The following is a 12421-nucleotide window of genomic DNA, read 5'->3' as shown; positions in this document are numbered from 1 at the left end:
GCACCCTGCGGATTTGTCTGACTCTCTGCGTCCACTGAGCACAGGAGCAGACGTGTCTACCATGGTATGGAATCCTAATTGAGTCACAGAATCGGAGGGCAAGTGGGATCTTAAGACTTGGCTATAGGCAAATAAATAATGATGTATTTTCGAATAAAACCCTTCTTAAGGAGCCATTAACTGCATGGGTCACAATTCCACTGCCACCCTTTCAGAGCATTTGAAGGAGGAGGTCACCTTAGGGGTTGATGGATAAGTCAAAATCAGCCCTGGAGGTGGGCCAGGAGCACACCCCACAGCTGCTGGCCCTGTCTCAGGGGAGGAACATTTGCAAAGCCAGAAAAATGGCCTCCTGGCTGTTGGTGCAGGAGACCTGTGCTACTCAAACAGGGAACTCAGAGGGCTGCCAGGTGGGAGGGTGGGGTGAGATATTCTTCCTGACACCTTTACCTTAAAACCGCTTAACAGACTTATTCCAAGAGCTTAGGGCCCAGCCCAGTGGGCTCACACCTGTAACTTCAGCACTTTGGGAGGCCAAGGTGGAGCGAACACTTGAGACCAGAAGTTTGAGACCAGCCTGGGCAACATGTTGAGACTCCACCTCTACAAAAATTAAAACATTAGTCAGGCATGGTGGCACATACCTGTAGTCCCAGCTACTTGAGAGGCTGAGTTGATAGAGTTGCTTGACCCCAAGAGTTCGAGGTGACAGTAAGCTGTGATGGTGCAACTGCACTCCAGCCTGGGCCACAGACAGACCCAACTCTTAAAAAATGCAGAAGAAAAATCCCAAAAGCAGAAGATATATATGATTAATAATAATTACAACTAACGTTTTCTGAACTCACCCTCTGTCAGACACTGCGCTAAGTTCTTCACAGGAATGACTTTATTTGTGCAATACCAAACACTTTGTTCTCTAACCTCCATATTAATTAAGGAAGGCAAAATACGTTCTATGCATAAGAAATAACCCCCAGCCTCTAAGAGCTTAAAAGATTTGGAAGGGGGCAGAAATATTCAGACATGAATAATAATACTAAACAGAACCACCTTTAAAACAGAGTTGTTCTATCTCAGATTGAAACCATTGTGCTTGGGGAAGTTTGAATTAGGTCCACACCTCCCTGGAGACCCTGGTTGAAAATCCAGCTCCTTCTTTCAGTTCCACATGGCTCAGGGCTGGAGGGCAAGTGCGCTGAGGGGAGATGGTTCCCCAACAGCCGGCAGTGGGTTTGATCTCAAGTCTCATCTTAAAGGTCTTTCTCAGCTTCTACTCCAAGAGAAAGCTACTGAGACATGTATTTCTGATCCTTCCCAGAATGAGAACTCACACAGATGGTCTCTTACTAAATAAGAAAGACAAAACACTGGATCTACTGGTTTAATGAGTAGAGACCCAGCGTCTCCGAGAACAATCTGCCACAGTGTGCAAGCAGATCCTTCCGAGCTTCAACGTCCTGAGCTCTTCCACCCACAAAGGACAGCAGAGCCCGCCAGGCAGGAGGGCTGGACATGCATGCGCCCAGGAGCAAAGTACAAAATGGCCCGAATGGAAAAGAAAAGCCAAAACCAGCAGTTACAAATAATTACCAGTTGGCCTGCAATTTCTAAAGAAAGTCAGAGAATTGCTTGAACCCGGGAGGCAGAGGTTGCAGTGAGCCGAGATCACACCATTGCACTCCAGCCTGGGCAACAAAGAGCAAAAACTCCGTCTCAAAAAAAAAAAAAATAAAGAAAAGAAAGAAAGTCACGTCTCTCAACCCATGTCTGGAGAATTTTGTTTTCCTAATGCTTCTCTTATCACTTTCAATATTCCAGTGGCCCTGGGAAAACTGGAGGCCACAGTGCTGGAGGGCCAGCTAAAGGAACAGAAGAAAATGCACAGCTTCAGCATCAAGGGCCCTCTGACCAGGCTGAGAACTGGACCAGCAGTGAGACGGGGCGGTGGATGGGGTGGTAACGGGGCTCGCTCTCCTTCTGAACACAGCAGAGTCTGAAGCTCAATACTCTGCCCCAGGCTGTTCCTGGCACACACCGTACATCTGTATTAGAGTGAAAAGTCGACAATATGTCCTGTGGATGTGGAAGCCAAGGTGAGGCCATTCCTAAAAAATTCAGCACCTCATTTCCAAGCAATGGTTTCCACACTGGCAGCATGAGGCGATTTCCTCTTTGAGCTGAATGGGGTGGGGATGGGAGGAGACAAGCGGCAGGGGCGGATGGGGAGGAAAGGAGAGAGGTCACTGCAGCATCCTGGCTTTTCCTTCTTGCGCTGATGCTTTTGTGAATATGTAGGAAAAACCATGGTGCCTGGCCATAAAAAACAGTGAGCCATTTATCCACTACCCTCCTTATGACAAATATTATGTACCAATTATATATGCATTGAATCAGAGATACACGATCACCTAGCTTCTGCATTCATTTCAGGAGACTGGCTAACTTTGGAATATTTGTGGAAATCAGCTTAAAAATTACTTCCCTGGATAACGTTGCAAACACACCCTCTGTTTTTGGGGAAAATATCGGGAAGGGAGTAATGAAAGCTGCAGGGGAGGGAAGACTTGAGCCTGAACTCCAGGCTCTTCTGCTTGGTGGGGCCTCCCGTGGGTTCTGCAGGGGACCCTCTCTCCCACCCTCCTGGCAGAGAGACCTCACCTGGAGAGGGGCAACCGAGGAGAGCCATCCTGGAGAGCTGCCAGCTTGAAAGCCCAGGTGCCAAACACCCTGATCTCTCCCAGTTCCACTGAAACCAGTGAGGGGAAGACACCCAGAGGCCACTTCCTCCAGCCCCCCTGCCCCGCTTTATCTTCAGTTAGCTGCAGCAACCACAGCAAGGGCCAACCCAGCACAAAGTTTAGCCACTGGGATGAAGGAGAGACAACAAACCCAACACAGAGGACCAAGTTGCAGCCATCCAAAATTAAAACAGGGATTTGACACAATTATACATGGTCCACCTAGAAAGAAAATGAGCAGCTGTACCTCAAAAGCCAGTGGGGAGGTTATGGAGCAAGAGCAGGTGAAATCAGTGAAAATCAAGACCATAGAAAAGAAAACTAGAATTCTTCAAATAAAAAAGTATCGATCGATCCAAGATGGCCGTTTAGGAACAGTTCACGATTGCAGCTCCCAGTGAAAGTACAGAGGGTGAGTGGACGCTGCATTTTTATTGCCCACAGACTAGGCAGTTCCCAGGCGGAGGAGCTCCACTGGTCGCCAGCGTGGCTGTTTCGGCCAGCGCGGCTGTGCCGGCGGCGCCACTGCTTTGCCCCTCGTAGCTGCTTTGTCGGTGCCCCGGAGCAGCGGTTCTCCATACAAAATACACTGGTCTGGGTGCCCTTTTGGCTGGCGATTGGAGCCACGGGAAGTCGCCCATTCGTCTGATTAAAAAGGGGACTGAGCAGGGAACCAGGACAGTAGATTCCAGGGCAAAAAAAAAAGCCCCACGAATCTCAGTGCCACTGTTTAAGCCAGCACAGTGAATTGTTGCACGGGAAAAAACACACACCGCAGCACCTCTTCAACAGGAGACTGGAACACCAACTTAAAAAAAAAAAAAAGGCTCTGAGGAAGGGAGCCAGGCGATCAGGCTCAGCTGGTCCCACCCCCACAAAAGAACAGCAACCAGAAACTCTGGATTGAGAGTTTCACAGCAAGCGCAGCTGAACCCTGGACGGTCCAGCTCTGTGGGGGAGGGGTGTCTGCCATTACCAAGGCAGCCCGCCACTAGGGAGGTAGTCAGCCAATGCTGAGGCAGCCCGCCGTTGCCAAGGCAACCCGCCACTGCAGAGAGGCTCTGCCTTAACAGAGGCGGGCCACCATTGAAGAAGCAGTTCTAACTACACCCGTATAAACAGGACTGCAGGGAAGTTCACTCAGCAGCTGGGCGGAGCCCACAGCAGCTCAGCAAAGCCTCTACAGGCAGACAGTGACTAGGATGCCTCCTTGCTGGGCAGGGCAGCTCTGAAGGAAAAGAAATAAGAGAGAAGGCAGCAGCATAACTGAAACTCATAAAGCCCTAAATCCCTGGGACAGAGCACCTGGGAACAAAAAGCAGTTTATGAGTTCTGCTGCAGCAGACCTAAACGTACCTGCCCAGCAGCTCTGAATGAACAACAGAGCTCACAGCTCAACATTTGAGCTCCTATAAAGAAGAGACCATCTCCTCAAGCAGCTCCCTGACCCCTATATATCCAAAGAGCCACCTCATAAAGGAGAGATCAGACTGACACTTGGTGGGTATCCTTCTGGGACAAAGATAGCAGAAGAAGAAATCTGGTAACAACCCTTACTGTTCTGCAGCTGCTGCAGGTGATCCCCAGGCAAGCAGGGCCTGGAGTGGACCTCAGCAGACCTACAGCAGAGAGGCCAGACTGTCAGAAGGAAAACCAAGAAACAGAAATAACCTCATCATCAACAAACAGAACATCCACTCAGAGACCCAATCTGAAAGCCAGCATCTACAAAGCCGACAGGTGGATAAATCCATAAAGATGGGAAGAAACCAGCGCAAAAAGGATGAAAACACCCGAAACCAGAGCACCTCTCCTCCTACAAGGGATCATAACTCCTCACCAGCAAGGGAACAAGGTTGGATGGAGAACGAGTGTGATGAAATGACAGAATCAGACTTCAGAAGGTGGGTAGTAAGAAACTTCTGTGAACTTAAAGAACATGTTCTAACCCAATATAAAGAAACTAAGAACCTTGAAAAAAGATTTGACAAAATGCTAACAAGAATGGACAAAATAGAAAGGAACATAAGTGAATTGATGGAGCTGAAAAACGCAACATGAGAACTTCGCGAAGCATGCACAAGTATCAACAGCTGAATTGACCAAGCAGAAGAAAGGATATCAGAGGTCGAAGATCAACTCAATGAAATAAAACGGGAAGGCAAGAATGGAGAAAAAAGGGTAAAAAGAAATGAACAAAGTCTCCAAGAAATGTGGGACTATGTGAAAAGACCTAATCTACTTTTGATAGGCGTACCTGAATGCGACGAAGAATGAATCCAAGCTGGAAAATACTCTTCAGGATATTATCTAGGAAAACTTCCCCAACCTAGCAAGGCAGGCAAACATTCAAGTCCAGGAAATACAGAGAACACCACAAAGATATTCGTCAAGAAGAGCAACCCCAAGGCATATAATCGTCAGATTCACCAGGGTTGAAATGAAGGAGAAAATACTAAGGGCAGCCAGAGAGAAAGGTCGGGTTACCCACAAAGGGAAACCCAACAGACTCATAGCAGATCTCTCAGCAGAAACCCTACAAGCCAGAAGAGAGTGGGGGCCAATATTCAACATCCTTAAAGAAAAGAACTTTCAAACCAGAATCTCCTATCCAGCCAAACTAAGCTTCATAAGTGAAGGAAAAATAAAATCCTTTGTGAATACGCAAGTACTCAGAGATTTCGTCACCACCAGGCCAGCTTTACAAGAGCTCCTGAAAGAGGCTCTACACATATAAAGGAACAATCAGTACCAGCCACTCCAAAAACATGCCAAATGGTAAAGAGAATCAAACACAATGAAGAATCTGCATCAACTAATGGGCAAAACAGCCAGCTAGCACCAAAATGGTAGTATCAAATTTGCACATAACAATATTAACCCTAAATGTAAATGGACTAAATTCCCCAATCAAAAGACACAGACTGGCAAATTGGATAAAAAGACAAAACCCATCGGTGTGCTGTATCCAGGAAACCCATCTCACATGCAAGGATACACAAAGGCTCAAAATAAAGGGATGGAGGAAGATTTACCAAACAAATGGAGAGCAAAAAAAAGCAGGAGTTGCAATTCTCATCTCTGATAAATTAGACTTTAAAGCAACAAAGATCAAAAGAGACAAAGAAGGACATTACATAATGGTAAAAGGATCAATGCATCAAGAAGAGCTGACAATCCTAAATATATACACACCCAATACAGGAGCACCCAGATACATAAGGCAAGTTCTTAATGACTTACAAAGAGACTTAGACTCCCACACAATAATAGTGGGAGACTTTAACACCCCATTGTCAATATTAGACAGATCAACCAGACAGAAAATTAACAAGGATATCCAGGACTTGAACTCAGACCTGGACCAAGCAAACCTAATAGACATTTACAGAACTCTCCACCCCAAATCCACAGAATATACATTCTTCTCAGCACCACATCACACCTACTTTAAAACTGACCACATAATTGGGAGTAAATCACTCCTCAGCAAATGCAAAAGAACGGAAATTGTAACAAACAGTCTCTCAGACCACAGTGCAATCAAGTTAGAACTCAGAATTCAAAAACTAACCCAGAACCGCACAGCTTCATGGAAACTGAACAACTTGCTCTTGAATGTTGACTGGATAAACAATGAAATGAAGACAGAAATAAAGATGTTCTTCGAAACCAACGAGAATGAAGACACAACATATCAGAATCTCTGGGACACATTTAAAGCAGTCTCTACAGGAAAATACATACCAATAAGTTCCCACATGAGAAGCAAGGAGAGATCAAAAATTGACACCCTATTGTCAAAACTGAAAGAGCTAGAGGAGCAAGATCAAAAAACCTCAAAGTCTAGCAGAAGACAAGAAATAGCTAAGATCAGAGCAGAACTGAAGGAGATAGAGACATAAAAAAACCTTCAAAAAATCAATAAATCCAGAAGCTGGTTTTTTGAAAAGATCAACAAAATAGACAGACCACTAGCCAGATTAATAGAAAAGAGAGAATAACCAAATTGGTGCAATAAAAAATGATAAAGGGGATATCACCACAGATTCCACAGAAATTCAAACCATCATCAGAGATTATTACAAACAACCCTATGCACATAAACTAGTAAACCTGGAAGAAATGGATAAATTCCTGGACACTTGCCACCTCCCAAGACAAATCCCTGAACAGACCCATAACAAGGTCTGAAGTTGAGGCAGCAATTAAGAGCTTACCACCCAAAAAAAGCCCAGGTCCAGACGGGTTGACAGCTGAATTCTACCAGACATACAAAGAAGAGCTGGTACCATTCCTTCTGAAACTATTCCAAACAATACAAAAAGAGGGAATCCTTCCCAAATCATTTTATGAGACCAACATCATCCTGATTCCAAAGCCCAGCAGGGACTCAACAAGAAAAGAAAACTTCAGGCCAACATCCATGATGAACATAGATGCAAAAATCTTCAATAAAATACTGACAAGCCGATTGCAACAGCACATCAAAAAGCTTATCCACCATGATCGAGTAGGCTTCATCCCGGGGATGCAAGGCTGGTTCAACATACGCAAGTCTATAAACGTAATTCACCACATAAACAGAACCAAAGACAAAAACCACATGATTATCTCAATTGATGCAGAGAAGGCCTTTGACAAAATTCAACAGCCCTTTATGCTAAAAACCCTCAATAAGCTAGGTATTGACGGAACGTATCTCAAAATAATAAAAGCTATTTATGACAAACCAACAGCCAATATCATACTGAATGGGCAAAAACTGGAAGCATTCCCCTTGAAATGTGGCACCAGACAAGGATGCCCTCTCTCACCACTCCTATTCAATATAGTACTAGAAGTTCTAGCCAGAGCAATCAGGCAAGAAAAAGAAATAAAGGGCATTCAAATAGGAAAGGAGGAAGTCAAATTGTCTCTATTTGCAGATGACATGATTGTATATCTAGAAGACCCCATCGTCTCAGCCCAAAATCTCCTGAAACTGATAAGCAAGTTCAGCAAAGTCTCAGGATACAAAATCAATGGCAAAAATCACATGCATTCCTATATACCAATAACAGACTTAAAGAGAGCCAAATCAAGAACAAACTTCCATTCACAATTGCCACAAAGAAAATAAAATACCTAGGAATACAACTAACAAGGAATGTAAAGGACCTCTTCAAGGAGAACTACAAGCCACTGCTCAACAAAATAAGAGAGGACACAAACAGATGGAGAAACATTCCATGTTCATGGTTAGGAAGAATCAATATCGTGAAAATGGCCATACTGCCCAAAGTAATTTACAGATTCAATGCCATCCCCATCAAGCTACCAATAACCTTCTTCACAGAACTGGAAAAAATCACCTTAAACTTCATATGGAACCAAAAGAGAGCCCGCATAGCCAAGTCAATTCTAAGCAAAAAGAACAAAGCAGGAGGCATCACACTACTGGACTTCAAACTATACCACAAGTCTACAGTAATCAAAACAGCATGGTACTGGTACCAAAACAGAGATATAGACCAATGGAACAGAACAGAGGTCTCGGAGGCAACATAACATATCTACAACCATCTGATCTTTGACAAACCAGACAAAAACAAGCAATGGGGAAAGGATTCCCTGTTCAATAAATGGTGTTGGGAAAGCTGGCTAGCCATGTGCAGAAAGCAGAAACTGGACCCCTTCCTGACACCTTACACTAAAATTAACTCCAGATGGATTAAAGACTTAAACATAAGACCTAACACCATAAAAACCCTAGAAGAAAATCTAGGCAAAACCATTCAGGACATAGGTGTAGGCAAGGACTTCATGACCAAAACACCAAAAGCATTGACAACAAAAGCCAAAATACACAAATGGGACCTAATCAAACTCCACAGCTTCTGCACAGCAAAAGAAACAGTCATTAGAGCAAATCGGCAACCAACAGAATGGGAAAAAATTTTTGCAGTTTACCCATCTGACAAAGGGCTGATATCCAGAATTAACAAAGAACTAAAACAGATTTACAAGAAAAAAACTAACAAGCCCATTCAAAAGTGGGCAAAGGATATGAACAGACACTTTACAAAAGAAGACATACATGAGGCCAACAAACATATGAAAAAATGCTCATCATCACTGGTCATCAGAGAAGTGCAAATCAAAACTACATTGAGATACTATCTCACGCCAGTTAGAATAGCGATCATTAAAAAATCTGGAGACAACAGATGCTGGAGAGGATGTGGAAAAACAGGAACACTTTTGCACTGTTGGTGGGAGTGTAAATTAGTTCAATCATTGTGGAAGACTGTGTGGCAATTCCTCAAGGACCTAGAAATAGAAATTCCATTTGACCCAGCAATCCCATTACTGGGTATATATCCAAAGGATTACAAATCGTTCTACTATAAGGACACGTGCACATGAATGTTCATTGCAGCACTGTTTACAATAGCAAAGACCTGGAACCAACCCAAATGCCCATCGAAGGTAGACTGGATAGGGAAAATGTGGCACATATACACCATGGAATATTATGCAGCCATCAAAAACGATGAGTTGTGTCCTTTGTAGGGACGTGGATGAACCTGGAAAGCATCATTCTCAGCAAACTGACAGGAGAGCAGAAGATCAAATACCGCATGTTCTCATTCATAGGTGGATGATGAACAATGAGAACAGATGGACACAGGGAGGGGAGCACTACACACTGGGGTCAGTTGGGGGGAAATAGGGGACGGAGGGTGGGGGGTGGGGAGCTGGGGAAAGATAGCAGGGGGAGAGATGCCAGATGTAGGTGATGGGGAGGAAGGCAGCAAATCACACTGCCACGTGTGTACCTATGCAACAATCTTGCATGTTCTTCACATGTACCCCAAAACCTGAAATGCAATAAAATAAATAAATGGGGAAAAAAAAAGAAATGCCTTTTTAAACACCAATTTGGGTGAGGAACTCTGTTATTTAAGAATGAATTAGACATGTGCTTAATGTCTAATAGAGACAAGATACACTTGGTTAAATGTTTTATTTCTAAAAGTAATTTATCTGCTGTGCTATTTATAAAATGCACTTAAAGCAAAAAAAAAAGTATCGAAGGCTGAGTAGCATACAAAGATCAGATTACGTAATGCGGTGATAGTTCTCACAAAGGAATTTCGCTAGAACACAACACAAAGTTGTCAAAGAACACCCCGTAAAGATGTGGAAAGCTTAAATACATGCAGAAGCACGTGGAGGCCGGATGAGACCCTCATCCATGGGATTCCAGGCAGAAGAAAGAGACAGGATGGAACACAGCACATTCACAGATGGCTCCAGGTCTTCCCAGAACCGAGGAAAGGTCCACTGAATTCCAAATATGGTAAGATTTGAAGGCTACACTTAGACGTGTTGTCATTAAATTTCAGTACATCAAGGACAAAGACAAGCCCATTGTCTTGAAAGAAGGAGAGCAGGGGACAGCTAGAAAGGGTTGCAGAATCCGGAGATTTTGCGAGGAAATCAGCAGTCGGCGCAGATCTATACAGCAAGGGACGCAAGCCAGTAAATGGAAAGAAAATGCAGATGTGAGGACGCCAGAATTGCCACGGCCCAGAGGCATTGAGGAGATGGAGAAGCTGTGGGCAGGTCGCAGACCGACCCAGTCTTCACGCTGGGAACTGGGCGGGAAGACAGAGGAGCACAGTGACGATGTGAGCGAGTGTTCTGATGACTGAGGAGACGGATGGGCAGGGCATGAGGGAGGCAGCTGTACACCGGTCCCCAGAGCAGGGCCAGAGCTACCACTGTAGCCTCCACTGCTTTGGATGTGTCCTTTGGGCAGAGGGAAGAGGAGAAGCAGCATTGCCAGTGAGAGCGGCAGAAGGCGTCAGAAGACCTGGGCTGTGTCAGGCCATGTCCAGCTCTGGGCCAGGAGCATGGGGACACGGACCCCCTCCCAGCCTGTCCGTCTCCAGTCCAAGGCCAGGCTTCTGGAGGGAGGGTGGGGGCGAGGTGCTGGAGACCTTGCTGTGGATGCAGTTGCTGAGAGCCCTGAAGCTTAGTTCTCTCTTTAAAAGCTGTCGCTTAAAAGCTTTACACCCTCTGAATTTCAGTGCCCCAGAACGAATATGAAGTCACCACATAGCATGATGGCCCTGCTTCAAGTCCTCATGCTGAGATCATAAGCTGGACGACTTCAAGCAAGTGGTTAATCTTTCTTCTCTGTAGAATGGGATAATGCTTTCTACAGTCCTGTCCTACTTCAGAAGGGAGCCAGGATGAAACGCCATGACGTGGGAATGCTAAGCCCGCCTTAGAGCGTTTCATAACCACACGGTGGTGAATGGCATCATAGCCAGTGGATGGGGGGAGGTTGGGACACTGCTGGTCACCCACAAGATGAAAATGCTTTACCCATGATGTCAGCAAGGGCTCCACAACCAACGAGCTTCCACTTACCCCTCGTTTGGTTTGCAAGGCCCCTCCACAAGCTTGGAAAACTGTGCCATCACAGTGACAGGTCACCTGCAGAACTTCAAACTGCCCCTCCAAACTGCGGCCTCCGACTTGGTGGAAGTTTCTGAGTCTGTATGGTATGGTGTCGTCTCAGGCTTTCCAGAGCCCCAGAACCAAACCACGGTTGTTAGGGAAGACATGCACGCGTCGGAGCAAAACCCAGAGACCCTCAGTGATTTCTCCTTTCCGGAAATCCACAATCTTCTTCTTAGCCAAGATTCAGTCCTCTATCTGGACACAACTTGCAATAAAAGGTGGTTTGTGGGCAATGAAGGGAGGACACCGACCCAAGACACCAGCTGGCATTCATGCCAGGACACTCACAACTTATCGTGACTGCTGCTACTGGGTGTGATTTGCCAATCCCTACCTAGGCACTTGTCATGTGTAATTTCAAATCCTTACAACTCTAGGGTCCAGTAATATTCCCACAATAGTCCTGGGTAGATAGAAACACAAGGAAATTGAGGCTCAGAAGGCAAACTGCCCAGGGTTGCATGGCTCATACGATGCTGCTGAGGTTGGAACCCAGTTTATTTGCCCCCACAGGCAATACTGTCTCTGTACATGATGCACATCACAGAGAAAACTGACCAGATATCAGTGTCTTCCTTGGGATATGGCCTTTAATCCATCCCACAGGCCTCAAAGACTTCAGGGGCCACACTACAGAGGAGCTGGCCATTTGCTTGCTGTCAGACTTACTTGGTGACCAGAGCGGGTGGGAATGATGATGGACCCCAAAAGTGAGAGGCTCATGGGCAGGTCCAGCCTGGCTGCCTGATTGAGTCTTCAGGAACTTAGACATTCACCATGGAATCATTTTCACCATTTGGCTATTCATTCAGCTTTGCTTGGCTGCAGAATTCAGGTGGAAGTGCACATTCTGACAAAGTTATGGAGAAATATGTTTCCATGGGGCCCTGGGACAAGATGTGATAAGATCCAAGTTCCTGTTTTTCCCAGACTGTGACCACTTGCTATGGAATGTCAGCCATGCACATTTTGGTCCATTTTATAAAGTGCCTTGAGGACATCAGTCAGAATTTAAGCTCCCAAATGGGTTGTGGTGACATCATATCTAGTCCCAAACTAGCCAGTAAGGTCCAAAGACTAACTGCCCTCATTATTATCTTTATAAATCCTGGTTCATAAAACCAATAAGACACCCAGGCAGTGAATGGTAGGACCATTATCAC

General features: G+C 45.3%; 1 protein-coding gene across 2 annotated transcripts in view; it reads right to left on the bottom strand.

Moving 5' to 3' along the window:
• PDE10A (phosphodiesterase 10A) overlaps positions 1-12421 on the bottom strand; it is a 685830-nt gene that overhangs the window by 646300 nt on the left and 27109 nt on the right. The window lies entirely within an intron of this gene.

Source organism: Sapajus apella, unplaced genomic scaffold, assembly GCF_009761245.1.
Source record: "Sapajus apella isolate SASKATOON/1434 unplaced genomic scaffold, GSC_monkey_1.0 scaffold82, whole genome shotgun sequence".
Taxonomy (NCBI): domain Eukaryota; kingdom Metazoa; phylum Chordata; class Mammalia; order Primates; family Cebidae; genus Sapajus; species Sapajus apella.
Note: the sequence above shows the minus strand (reverse complement) of the source record. Positions and strands in the feature narration are given on the sequence as shown.